Here is a 15124-nt window from a genome sequence, read left to right as displayed (position 1 = left end):
ATAATTGTTTAAGAACGGTACATTCACGCGAATTTATCGGGATCGCCCGACAGCTGACGCGCTGTTCGCGCGTCTGCTCATGTATAAGGTCTTCGGTTTATAAATGCTTTTCAATTCACAACTTGGGTGGGTTATGAGAAACTGCTCCATAGCTTCAGGCTTGTATTCAGCTTTTTAAAACGTGGGTGTTAATTGAGTTCTGAAGTTGCGTTTGCAATTTGTACGAAAGGTATTTAAATGTAGTGTCATGTTGAAATATGAAACCATTCATTTGATAAATCTCACTATTTTCTCTCCGGGGTTTTTATGCAAATGAAAATATTGTGTGGGATAAAGCCCGATCTTTACAGGAAGCGAGAAAATATGAAGAAACTGTGTCTTAAAATATTTTACGATTTTCGTTTTAACGGTGCTGTGCCAATCTTGTCATTCTTCAATCTTGGTTATAGTCACTATTAAGTATTACAGAAAATAAACATTTACTTTAAATTTTTAGTCCCAATCAAATTAATAATTGTATCGAACAATCTTAGTTCTAAAATATAGATATTAGATAACACTAACAGCTCTAGGTTAGATACAGTCATAGATTATTTCTATTTAACAATAACTTAATCACTTCATCCAATTTACAATACAAGACAATAGCTATAGTTCGATTGGACACAATAGCTCTTAGACTGTCTACTTGTGGAAGTGAGAGAGCACTCTACACAGTGTAATGCGCCATCTCTTTTCGACAGCAGCATTAATTGTACTTTAACGTATAGTGGTAGGGAGATTTGCAAGGTAAGCTCCATAAAATTGTCTCGGTTACATTCGTTACAGTTTTGTAAGATTATCATTATTGTGGTTTTACGAAAGTCTACAGATACAGTAATTGGGCGTAATCAGTGTTGCATTGAATATTTTTATGTGATAATAAAAGCAACAAGGTTTACAATGGCCTTTTGTGCTCTCGCAATTGTTTTGTCACAAGGGTTTCGGTATTGGTAATAACGTGATTTTATGAATGAATGGTTTTTATGTAGCTTTGTGTGGGTGTTTAGTAGATTTATATTTAGGGACCTATTAAAAGTTTATATTTCATTTTGTTTTTAATATCTCAAAACTTTGCCACATTGCCTCTTTGATGCATCCATCCCAATTTTTTACGTAATAAAATTAAACTAAACAACAACTTGTAAATATCATTATTATGCGTTAAGAGCGGCATCCATTAAAAAAGATGTGTTCATACTATAGTTGAAGAATGGTCCAACATTGGATTTCTAATAGTAAAGCTAAACACGAAACAAAACATCGATACTTACATCAGATGGATGAACTCCACATTTCTCTCACATTAAAAACTAATCAATCAATAAATACCGACTTCCTTTAGCAGTTCGTGTATGGTCACTAAATACACATCACAAAAAAACATCTAATTAAACAAGAAATTCCAAACAAAAGCAACAGCTTCCGATATTTCCGTGTGCAATTCTATAATAGTGTTGATTACAGACACATTCAATTCGCAATGTTTTTCATCCAATTGCCTATTATAGGTTATTTTCTTGAGTACCTGTGTATGGCGGTGCAATATCAGATCTGCCTCGCATTCCTGTGCCTTGGACTAGAACAGATCGCGTGTGCTGTCGGAATGTGAGCTTGTGGCGTGTGGCACAAGTCACAGGGGGAGCGGGGATGGGGAGGAATAGTTCATTTAGGTATTGGGTATTTGGTGTGTGTTTGTGTGCTTCTACAAAATTCTCTTCTTGCAATTTGGGATTGGTGCTCAGTATTTTTTTCTCTGTCGTATACAGTTTTTTTTTTGCCTAAAATACAGTTTTTTTATACCATTTCTAAATGATATTTTTTTCGCTTCCCTTGTTTTGTAGTTTAACAAACAAATATTCTTTCACCTAGTTCCATTTACAAATCAATTCTACCGAAACTCGGCCTACTATTTTTTCATCACATTCGGATAATAAATATTCAATATGTAGATTTATATACGCATGATAAATTGATATTGACATGCAAGATTGATTTATTTACAAATCTACATTGTGTATGCAATATCAGAGTACACGCACCCATTAGCAAGAGTGCGTGAATTTTGTCATAAAACCAATTACAAAATCAATAATTAGAATATTGGATTTCATGTCTATAATTTTGAATAAAGATTGGCACGCGATATACTTGAAGCATTAATGGGCCAACTATTCACACTTAAATCATATTTCATCATTCACATATGAACTCACGATATTAATGATGCTTTTTCTTTATTTAACCGCCATTATTAAATTATTTTACCCTAAAACGTACACCATCGCGCGCCCCGACGACAGAGATCTTAATTGTAAATATCATACCCTTAATCGTAGCTATTTGACTCCTATAACTTATACCACACGCAAACTGCTCTCTCGAATCGGCAGCCATCATTTAGCGGCGAGAAATCTGCCGTGACTCGGCGATTACGTACCGAATGATCATCGCGGATAATACTTGATGAAACAAAAAAATTATTGTACCGTGGAGGTACTAAACCGCCCCTCCACACGCCCGCACAGTCAACACAAAGACCATTTAAAATTAATTCGCTTTAGCCAACCGAGTAACTTTTGTTTGAAAGTCTATGCTGAAAATAAAGAAGCCTAATTAAGATTTACTTTTGTCGCTTAAAACACTAAACAATGAGATTTCACACAATAATACGAAAATTAAATTTTATTTAAATAGGCATAAAACAAATCTAGTTAAAAAACGACTGAACAATTTGCATCAACAATTTTCTTACCGCTTTTAAGACCGCCCTGTAAAATGAAGATATTTACAATCACTCCGAGCTAGAACAAGCGTGACGGCAATACAATGCATATAACACCATCTCACTCCGACAGCCGCAGCAGAAATCATACGGATACTTGTCACTCCCGACGAAGACCACACAAGTGAAATACGTAGGTGTTCATTAAGTGACAAATGTCAGGTCTAAGAACGCCATAGTTACACGTCGAAACATCAGATGCTCATGACACGTTATTACAAACCTTTCAAGTTCACAAATGAGCTGTCTTGTCATACTATTATGAGTGTACGGAAATTTCTTATGGAACTAATGTAGTTTGAATTGAATGGAGGTTGGATGCAATGTATTGCAAGTTCTGATGTAGTGTTCTATAGACAAGTAAACAGATTTCCATCCATTAATTATTTTGACAAGAAATTTATTTCGATCCCATATTTATTAATGCGTTCAATGAGTTGAACAACGTCTATGCAAAAGTAATGAGTAATTAGTTTTGCGTGTAAATAGGGAAATGGTTACGGTAAGGACGATTTATGTGAAAAAATTTGAACGTTTTTGACTCTGTGGAACTCATCATCATCATCCACAGCCTTTGTCCTCCTGCTGCGGGGCGTAACTCCTTTTTCTCGAGCCAATTTCTGCGGTCCTGTGCCAGCCTCATTCAGAATCGACCCGAGATCTTAACTATGTCATCGACCCATCAAAATCGCCATAAACTTCTTTAATATTTTGAAAGACGAAGAAGCAAGTCCCCACTAGATTGGAGATCCACTTCCAGTTCAAAGCGACATTTTCCGCAGACCACCGCGATTGAGTGAAATTGTCCTCAATGATCACACCAGACAATAGATCAATCACATTATATTTTCATGATCAAATGCATTTATTAATAACCATTTTTATTATCTCTCGTCTCTGGTCAATCCAATTTTACGACACCCACGTCCAATGCGGCCTTTCTACGGCCACCGATCGCTATGACTCACTGAGTGACATTTCTGCCAGTCCGCGCCTTAAATGACGAAGATTGTTTTGTATTCTATAAACATGATTTCTATCCACATATGTTCATAGAAAACATGTGAATTAACATTTTAATAAGCTATATCTTTGTTAGAAGATGACTGTGTATAGACAATGCCTTTGCCTTGCCTTGCCTGCAAGCAAAATTCTTGCCAAGTCTTTTGCCGTTTAGGAAGCATCGCCATGCGGAAAGTAGCTTTGGATCTACCAAAAGTTTCTTTAGTAATTTCGGATATTGTGAAATACATTTCGTAGGCCATAACCTTTTTTATGGTAAATTTATAAAACTGTTCTTGTTGTGTAACTGTTTGGATTTGGTGACTAGAGATAGTTATGACTTCTTTAGTCATTCTAAATCCATTGAATCTTTGTGTTGAACAGAAAATTAAAGAATTGAAAAAAGTTGTAAGTATACAATTATTATGCCTTAACTTCAGGTATTTGTTGTGGCCGTGTAGTTTACCCACAAGAATTTGCAGAAAATTCCTTCAAAAGTACACAGCGCTTTGTTAAGCATTGTTAAGCAAACATCATTGTAGCTACCGAATCGCTACCAACTGGCATCAATGATTTAGAATAAGACCATTACGCCTTACACATCAATCTTTTATGGTCATTACAGAATCGGCAATGGTGGCCACCAAACATGGCGTTTACTGGCTAAACCAACTCTTTGTCATAGCACGTGGGAAGCTTTTCTTAGTTACGTAATCATTGTACTGTTAATAAGAGTGGGAGACGATGGCAGACCCAGTTCTTGTGAGCGCAAAAACCATTAATTGTTAGAAATTACGTAGTAAGCGAATCTTTCCCATGAATGAATCTGGATGCCTACCATAACGTCTTGGAGAATGACTGTTGCACTTGTGGAAGTGAGAAACTACTACTCGGCAAAGAGTGCCGTCTTTCTTCGACAACTGCAATAGTCTGACTTCAAGAGGCAGTGGTAAGTCATTTATAGCTTATGTGAATTCCATTCATGAGTTTTCCCTTCCAAACGCCATCACGCAAATTCTCCTTACTTTACAATGTTTATATTATGATGATATTTTCGTAATTCGTATTCATTACGTTTTCAATTTATTAGTCATTGATATCCTTTAATAAATAACTGTATTTACATAATGCATGCGTGCTATTGACAGTGTAATAACTTGTTTGGATTTACTCTTTTGTATACCGAAGTTGAAGGGATTATGTGAGATTAATAGGTGGGTGAGTTGTATGATAAAGCTGTTTAATAAGGCAGGTATCGCCCACATCGTTAATGATAATGTCTAGCATGTTTTCTTCTCGCGTTTTCTTGGATACGTAATGGTGACTTAACATGAGCTCTTAATCATTAGCGATAGTTGATTACCTTCTAAATTAACGTGAAGTATGTAATAACAAAAATGTTTTCCATTTTCAAAAGGCTGCCACAGTCTAAAATTTAATCCTTGTGTCGAAGGTCTCAAACATAAAAATCATATGCACAAGATAGGGTCGAACAAGCAAATGCTTGTCCTAAGCGGGGATCGCATCCTTGTCACGTCGCGTACAGTGTATTTGGCGTGGTTCCCTGTTCCAAAAACTTTCAAAGTTCAATTTTGATCTTACATAACGTGGAAAACTGAATTGACAATTTTGCCACTCCTATTTTTAACCTTCCTTAGAAAGCCAGCTACATAAAACATGACTTCATGGGCACAAGTCTAAAGAAGTCTTTCTAGTCTGACTCACAAGCCAACTAAGCAACCAAATCACTGCCGTAAAAAGAAGCTGACTTAACCACTCTCAGATACATTATCGTACTATAAATACAATTTGAAACACGTCTAAAGAACAACGAATGGACAAACATCTATTTACACGTAAGACGCGTAATGAATTAAACATAACGACCCGCGGATGAGATGAAACGGGGACAGTTGAGTCCTTTCCTTTGGCAGTCGCTGGTGAAAACCGGATCTATTGATAAATCACATGTTTAGTATTGTGATTGATACCTAAGAACCAAATAATAAAGTTCTGTAGAGATGGGATGAGATGACTTTCATTGACTGATAATCGAGTGGTGGAGCTCACCACGCCAATCCCACTGAGCGTGACGCGATGCGGGTTCGAAGCAAATATTTTTGAGAAGAAAGTCCGTATATTCTCCATTTGTAAAGAAGTTCAGATTAAGAGCTACTTTTGTTTTTAGGCATAGTATCTGTTTTTCACCGAAGACAATTCAATGGCCAAAGGAATCTGAAGGACCTTAATATTACAACATGTTTTATCCTTTGTTGTATGCTCATAACGAATCAGTTATTTTTATTGACTCCTGTATAAAGTATTTATGTATAAGAGAGTACGACTCATGCATATTTACCAGTAATATCGAATCTCTTAATACTGCATCATAAAGTCAGTTGCATACTTAATTTTATTGACACCGAAATCCAATAACACATTCATTCATACATTTCAGATTCAATAACAAATACCTCTTACAAAACCATCAAGAATAACTTTACTGATGAACGACATCCCTACTAATATTATAAATGCGAAAGTAACTCTGTCTGTCTGTCTGTTACGCTATCACGTCTAAACCACTATACTGATTTTAATGAAATTTGGTACAGACATAGAGTTGACCTTGAGAAAGAACATAGGATAGTATTTATCCCGGACTTTTGAAGAGTTCTCTCGGAAACGCGATATAACCGACCTCGACGCGGGCGAAACCGCGAGCGGAAAGCTAGTCTTGTAATATATGTATTGACAATATCCGTGTTAAGTATTTACGTTAATAATCCAGGAACAGAAATCAATTGCCACATGCTACAGGAACTATATTAAATTCTTAGTATTTCAAGTTGTTATAAATCGTAATGCTTTTCCCACTAACTCAATTTAATTTTAACATCTAACGTTTATAGACCTTACAAGACCCTAGGTCTGTTAACCAACCTTTAAAGGTTGCCTTTACTTAGCTAGCCAATCAGTCAGTGTTTAAGTAGGCGAGCGATACCTTAGGATCGGTGTACAATTGGCGAAACACAGAATTAATTCCCTAAAGACACAAAAAAAAAATTTGAAAATGCAAATCGATATTTCACAAATATTAGACAAACAACGTCAACAAAAATGTCCTCGCGTTATTTCGATAACATGTTTTGCAAACAATTATACACTTTATCTCTATCAATTTAAAGTTTGTTTTCGTTTGTTGTCTAAAAATCGTCTTCTATTCGCTTGGCCATATCTGTACGGGCCTTTACAGGTGCAATGAATGGCGGTGTCGGGTGCACGGCCTTGCGCCCACGCAGCGACACACGATACTAGGCTGCTCGGTGTGATCTCTACGAGATAGTGCGCGGGGAAACGGGATTCCACTTGCCCTTCCAATGATGTTGTACTATGTAGGGATGTAGCTATTAGTGTTTAATACAAGTTTACCTTATTGTGAGAAAAGACGGCGTTGTATGAAAGTAAAAAAAAATATTGAGGCATGCTAGACAGACTTACATTGACGTCAAAATGCAATCTGAAATTAAAAAAAAACGGTTTGATATAAAATGTCATAAATTCATCTAAATGTCTTTGTGTAAACAAAATCTATTTCTGAACGATATTTAATTTTAAAATCGCACTAATGTCAAAGTTTGAAAAGTTTATAGGGATCAGTTTAGCTGATGAGCCTGAAAGTGGACTACACTGAATATGCGTAGAGGCTAGGTTTGACACTTTTATGATTTTATGGAAGTTTGTCATAATGGACTATTGAGTCTACTCAACCTAGCTCAAACCGGAGTATTGTTTTAAGGAAGAAAGTGCAAACCGTTTGGTAACACTTTTACTTTCCAAACCATATAATTTCGCTGTGTCATTGTATTGCCCTATTTCCGTCCTGTTTCCTCTTATGAAAGTTTTAAATTGTGTGAAAGAGATAACGGATCTTCATTGTCGATACGGAAGGTGGGTTTATCGTAAGGAAGACGGGGCAACAATGGGAAATAGTTGTATAACGCTTATTATAGAGAGATTAAAAAGTTATGTTCGTTTACTTGACGGCTAATGTGAAACTAATTGTGTAGTCATTGTGGCGAACGCATTCTATGTTATGTACTTGGAGTCATACATTTGATTATTGAAGAGAAAGGTGATATGGAACTACGAATTTTAAGTGTTATATCTTATTTAGCAGTACAATTTTATTAGAAAAAAAACGAAGTTTGTTATTGCCAAGATTACAATATCACACACAAAGAAGAAGGAAGAGAATTCCTAGTAAAAGTAAATTAGAGTTAGTGCTAGGGACAATAACAAAAGAAGGTGACCCAGCTGGTGCTGTACTGTGACAAACACAAGCTATGTCACATCGCTGGTTTTCACCCTTCTTTAAATGTAAGGCAGGAGTTGTAGGTGATTTTATTTCGAGTTAGTAATTTGACAAATGCTTATGTTAAAAGCCAAAATTGTGATACCAACTGTTTTTAACAAGTGATTGTGTTAGTTACCAGTAAGCTTTGTAAGGGTTTCGTACACCAAGGGTGGCAAACGGCGCGCTATTACTGAGATCTCTGCTGTCTGTCCGTCCGTCCATCACTAAGCTGGACCGGTGGCACCTATCTTATGAACTGTGATACCTAGATAGTTGTAATTTTACAAGTGGTTTTTCTGTTGCCGCTGTAAAGACGAAAAACAAAGAGAACGCAACGATTGTTACGTTCATAAATTTATTGACGTCAAAACTAAATTATGATTTTTTTTTAAATAGATCTCTTAAGCAACACAATTTTTAATGCCCTATTCTGTAACACAAACGCAAAAAAAAAATATTGTACCACTTGAACTCTCAAAACACAATCTCGAATAGAAAATTGACTATAAATAACACAGAAATTATTTTTTTAAGTATCAATAAATGTATGATGTCACGTTTAGATAGCCATTATGAATTATAAGTCACTCAGTTAATTTTTTAAATCGTATTTTAGAGAAGCACGCGACTGAAATGAAAAGTCTATTAAATTAAAAATGATGGACAAGTGAAACTCTAATGTCGGTTGAAGTGTTAGAAATTAGTGATCATTCATAACATATACATATGTATGTGTGTGTTCATAAATCTTTGTAATTGTGTGACAAGTACTCGTAGTACATATTTGGAACAATAAATTTGAAAATCGAGAGTATTTTATGACAGTTTGAATGTTGCACAGAATTGTAGACGTCATTTGTTTTGGCTAAGATTTTAAGTTTTAATAAATGATTTTACTGTGCAGCTGTGTCATAATGGGTAAATATAATGAGAAGTAAATGCACTATGAATGTATTAGTTTAATACACTTAGTTTCGTGTTTTGCAATTAATATTGTTTTAATAATGCCAATGCTTGTCGCCTGTTTTAATAGCAGTCGTCTTAATTTTATAATAATGAAACAAAACGCATAAAAACTTCATAAAAGATGCCATTATAAACTTAGTCACAGATAATTTAATAAAATAACCGTATTATTTGACACATTAAAAATGAATTACCTAGTTTCGAAATTTAATTTCCTTTTTTAATATTTGATTACACGGGTGAAAATTTAATACGGGCAACATAAATGCTTTTTAAAAGAACTGGAAAAAGTTACCAGAAACCTGAATCGGTTTAAAAAGTTTGGTGACCTGGTGACCTTTCAGAATTCTCACGTCAGTATTAAATGTACCGTAATATTATTTAACACATTGTCTTGTCAGGTCAAAGAGATAAGCTTTACTTTTTAATTCTCACAATAAAGTAGAAATGTATTATTTATCTCGAAATTTCATCTCGAAGAATAATTGACTCCAAAACTGAGATTTTAAGAAATAGATAAATTATTCGCTCTTTAGTAATAAATCTAGGTTGAAAATAATATTTCTGTTTGTTTTTCTTGGAAATCCTAATCGTGGAAACAATAAATTTACGATAATTCAACTCACTATTGTGTGAATCGTGCCTGATCGATATAACTTATCTAGTTTATACTGACACCTGAGTCTGCAAACATTCAATAAAAATAGAGTAGATTTATTTCTAGTCTGTAGGTACTGTAGTCAGTCTAGATAAGCTAGTGATAAGTTTATAAAAAACGCAAACTTACATAGAACTGATTAAGTGGTAGGCATAAGTATACATATTATCAAGTATGTCCTCCATTCCTATCTACAAGTGCAATGTTTAAACGGACCTTTCATCATCATCGGCCTATCTTTTTCCCAAACATGTTGGGGTCGGCTTCCAGTCTAACCGGATTCAGCTAAGTACCAGTGTTTTACAAGGAGCGACTACCTCTTCAACCCAGTCACCAACATGATACCCCTTGGTTAAACTGGGTGTCAGACTCTTGAACTTTTTTCATTTTCATAAAAATAAACATATCTAATCTGTAAAGGAAAAATTCAATTCTGATAAAACGTTTCTCCTTCATCCAACATGATGACCTGTTTTCACTCGAAGGAACACAGCTTCAAAAGCTGTGTTATGAACAAAAAAGGTAGTATTTTCCTACATAAATTACAAATACTTATATATAAAGTAATACCAACCAATTTAATTTCGGTCTCTATCTGCAAGTTATCGCGGTAATTCTTGGCAATACATTAATCGTGGCATTCGATTAGCCAGTCCCACACGTAATTACTTATTCCCTTCACTTGAATGTTATTATTTTGGACTACTATTTACTTTACATTAAATTGTAACTACCTTAAGAAGTTACTTACGAAAATATTGCATGATAATTTTCTTATTTCCAGTTTCTCTGATCTTTTTTAGTCTTATCTAATGAGGTTAAAATATGTTGGTGTACTTTGAAAGTTGTCTGTGTAATTTTAATAATCCAATCTAACCCAATAATTGATCGGTGGAGACTTAGTGGCACCAGAAACAGCTGGTTTTCAGCTGGTTGAGAACTGAGGACAACTCCAGTAAAGTACAGAAATAAACAAACAAAATTGTATGCTTCAAAATCCGTACACTAAAACTGCATCAAAACAATCGAATAGTTGCAAATCAGGTTCCCACAAGTTCAAACCAATAATTTCGTCATTGATCAACAGCTGAATGAAGCCGAGTGAAGGTGGGGTATGAACCTAGTGTAGACGGTGCACTTGATACCGCCGTGGGAATAACTGTTGTTATAACAGTCTGAACTGTTTTCGCAAAGCTAAAGTTAATTGTAATGGAGTGTATGAGAAGTGTTGCCTTAAATTATATCAGATGTAAATGGTATACTTTAAAACCACAGCTTTATTTATTTAAAATAAGAAAACATTTTACAGAACAAAATTCTGTATATTTCGGTTTCCATAAATACCTGGCCAAAATGTAAAAAAAAAACAGTATATTGGACAAGTCTGAGAAACGTACAAAATGTTCAATAAATCACTTTTTTTGTAACATAATATTTTGGCATATCCAGGTTTAGAAACATAACTCACATTAGCATTTCCCTCACGTTTTTAACAAAATATGATCTGAGGTTTAGCCAAATCGAAAACTGTTTTTTTCTGCAACGACGCTTGCTATAAAGCCTGGTATTCTAATCACTCGGCAAATATAATTTTCAGGTATCAAAATCAAAAGTTTTTATTTAAAATAGGCCGTTTTCCATGCACTATTAAAACGTTACAATAATGGCTCTAAGTGCACCTATTGGTCGAACGGGTTACGTTTAGCTGCGTTCAAAGAGGTTTTCATATTTTACGACTATGTCAATGCCTTACATTCTATTAGGAATATTTAATGGTATTTTAATGACCAGTTGATATGTATGATATACATCCAGTGTTTAGCAATGGAAACAGTCACACGGACTCAATTACGACTTCTCACAGAATTGCCATACTGTTCTGTATGTTTAATATACTTCTCGTTTGCACAAGAAACTGATATCCATCTTGTTATTATTGGTATCCTGGCAAATGGCGAAATTAGGTCAAGTGGTCGGCTGCAGACTAAGTATAGATGACCTGTTTGTAATAAGTAAGTGTGAGATCCTGTCAGTGGAGATCAGTTTAACCTTGCCATATCCTACAGGTGTGTTAGATCTTTCGTTATCTAGTTGTTATAATACTTCACATCACAAGCCAATGTTCTTTCTTTCGTTTTTTTTTTTTGAACTTTTTCTTACGATTACTTTGTTGCTTGTACGTATAACAGCACGGAGAGCCGAAACCTCTGTACGCGACGTTTTGTAGGTTCGATCCATATGACAAGTTTTTAAATTTTTGTGATCCAAGAATGCTTGTCTGAGTGTATTGAGCAGTCGAAACTCCCCGCGACACAAGGCCTAAATTCCTTACCGCGGGAGTCTTTAAAAAACTCTTAAAAAAATTCTGCTTTATTTTTCCTTTCGAAGCCACAATATCCCAGCGGATTGCATAACATGTGTTTCTTAAACCTCACATATTTGCCTATATTACCTCAAAATGAGGTAAATCCCACATAGGGCCATCAAAACCCACTCTGACTATTTGCAACTTATAGTTAGGATTCTTTTACCGGGCTGATGGGCCAAACAGCTATAAATTACCTAATTCTAGCTTCCTACGCTGTTCCCACACATGTATTTAGCATAACATTGTAAACTGAATTTTAACATGGGAATTACTGGCGCCGCGATTATTTTCGTTTAATACTCGCTGTAGGCTGCCTTGGTTTTTAAATAGGATTAAATTTGGAATACATTACTGTCTCGTCATGGGGTCATGTAATTGAAAAGCGTAATTGTTTTTCCGAATACAATTAGGTGTATAGTTGCGTATGCATGGTTTGGTTACCTACGCTGAATTTATTGGTGCAAAAAAGCGAGTAATATATGCCTACAACCTATATTACTCAGTTTTTTTATAGGTAGACCCTCAAATGGCAATCACAATACATCTTTGTTTATGTTTACTTATTTTTGGATCGATTATTTTCATTAATATACTTTCCTCAATAAACTCGTAATACTAAACGCTTAATTGCTTATCGTAGCCAACCTAAATCTTGACCCCAAATAAATGTTTTCTTTCTATCACCTCAACAAATTCACACCCCAACACCTCCACAGCAATCTTACACACTACTCAGCTTCACGCCGTCCATCATTACCACAGACAACATTCACGGGACATTAACTCACTTCTCCACATTAACGGCGCGTAACCCTCCGCCTAAAGACATCGTGATCCAAATAAGATTTCTAACTCGGCAACACGAACACAAAAACTGACATTACTCACTACAGCGCTGTGTTATTTGCATCAGTGTGGTATTAACATTGTAGCGGTGTGTTGGGAATGTATGGTACAGACTGTTTACTTTTTCTGCCAGCCTCGAGATTTGCAAAATGGCAGGGTAAAACTAATTCGCCAACCGAGGTTAGGTGATGTTAATTTTTGGCCTATCGTAAAGTTTACTTACACAGAAATTTTGACACATGAATTAAAAAAAAAAGAACAAAACTGCATTCTTATTAAACTCCTTAAATGAGAGGTAAAGTTCAGTTGAATACCGCAATCACTAGGTATCTACCGACTATCGAAGACTTATGGCATTGGGTCAACGTTAATTAACAATATCTATCTGTAATTTATTTGCTCACGTTGATGATTTTCTGTTGAGCATAATTGATATTACTTTATGGGTAAATAATACTCGGATTAAAGGGTCTGGGTGTAATTAATGAGGTCTTATTGTTTAGGTTTAGTACAATGCTGAGATGTCACATAGTTACTCACGCATCATCCATCACGCCATCTTCGGAACACAATACATCGTTCATTATTTTATTAAGTACTTAAATGCAGTAAGCTTTTTGAGATGACATAAGCTATACTTATGTGTAAAAGATATTGCATTTTCAGTCTCCAGAAAAAACAGGCAGTAGAGGAAGTTTTGCTTTTATAAATTGTTGTTAATTGGACGAATTTTATAAGAAAGAAGCCGAACAATCAAGATCAAAATGATCTATCTATCTCTAGATATTTGAAGTATATGTTCCCTTTTTCAGGCACTTTCAAAACTATTATTATGAATTATTCTAGTTGTGCTTTTTTTTCAACGCTCTCTTTGCTTGTATAAAGTAAAATCAAGACAGCATAATACACCTTCTGCAAGTAGCAGTATCTGCTTCGACAACGGCAAAAAAACTTGCTTAAAGAGCTCTTAGTAAGCGCACCGGAATCTAAAGACAGCTAATTCAAATGTTGCTCAGATGCATGAGAACTTTGTTTATGCATTGTGGCTGTATAATAACAAGACATTGCTTTTAATCAACATTAAATTCATACTTAGAATGTTATTAAAAAGTCTGATCTCAGGAGAGATGAGAACAATGCCTAAATTCAAACAAAAGAATGTGCTTAATAACATGCTACTCATGAAATCTTAAGGAATTAACAACATTTGTTGTATGACTCTTCGGACTGGTGTCCGATTTCATTCTCGTCCGTTAGCTGAAGTTTAAACTTAGAGCATGGAGCAGAAGAGTTTTTGATGTCGATAATTCAAAGTGCGCTGATAAATTTCAGTCTAAACTTTTTCAAGCAACTCTTTATTAAATGATGCAACAGTTTCGCCACGCCCTCTACGGTTGAGTCCGAAACTAAACGGGCAAACCCGATAAATATGCGTGAGCAAACCATTGTATCGTTTAATAATGAATAATTTTTAAAGGAACTCTTGGTCCCAATTATCAAATGTGCCAGGTCAACTTTTACCAAATACACACTTTGAAAAATCTTTCTGGGATTGGTTTCTTTCAACTGGTCCTATTCATGAACTAGACATATTTGAAGAATGCCTTTCTGGGAACCTCTAATTTACATGTCACTACTGCTCTGTAGTTACTGCTAACTTCATAGGAAGAGTAACCCAGCCATGTCGGACCGTTCATTACGTTAGTGACACTACTCGTCAAGTGCAGGCACCGTTCTTTTTTTATAGAATTCCCATCAGTCAGACTGTTCTGTGAGATTAGGTAAGACTTAGGTCGTCCGCGAGCAAGATAGGTCGACAAAATAGTTATAGATCTAGATCTTGAGTCGAGTCTGGATGAAGTGCACGGGGCCGTAGAAATTGGCACGAGAAAGGGGAGGACTATATATACTGACTATAGCAGTAGGAGGACACAGGCTGTAGTCGCTGTAGATGATGATGAAGATGAAGACTATAAGTAGAACGTCTTTATGTTTTTCTAATTACCTACAATCATGTATAGTTACGATAAAAAAGGTTTATGAAAACATAAAACATTTTTAAAAATTATTTGAGTTCCCTCACCTAGTCAAAGACCTCCCCCT

At 35.3% G+C, this 15124-nt stretch overlaps 1 protein-coding gene across 4 annotated transcripts in view; it reads left to right on the top strand.

Annotated features, from left to right (window-relative positions):
- LOC113505572 (hillarin) overlaps positions 1-15124 on the top strand; it is a 59846-nt gene that overhangs the window by 26071 nt on the left and 18651 nt on the right. The gene's annotated exons all lie outside the window — the stretch shown is intronic.

The sequence above is a fragment of the Trichoplusia ni genome, chromosome 2, assembly GCF_003590095.1.
Source record: "Trichoplusia ni isolate ovarian cell line Hi5 chromosome 2, tn1, whole genome shotgun sequence".
Classification (NCBI taxonomy): Eukaryota; Metazoa; Arthropoda; class Insecta; order Lepidoptera; family Noctuidae; genus Trichoplusia; species Trichoplusia ni.
This window is presented reverse-complemented; position numbering and strand designations above follow the sequence as displayed.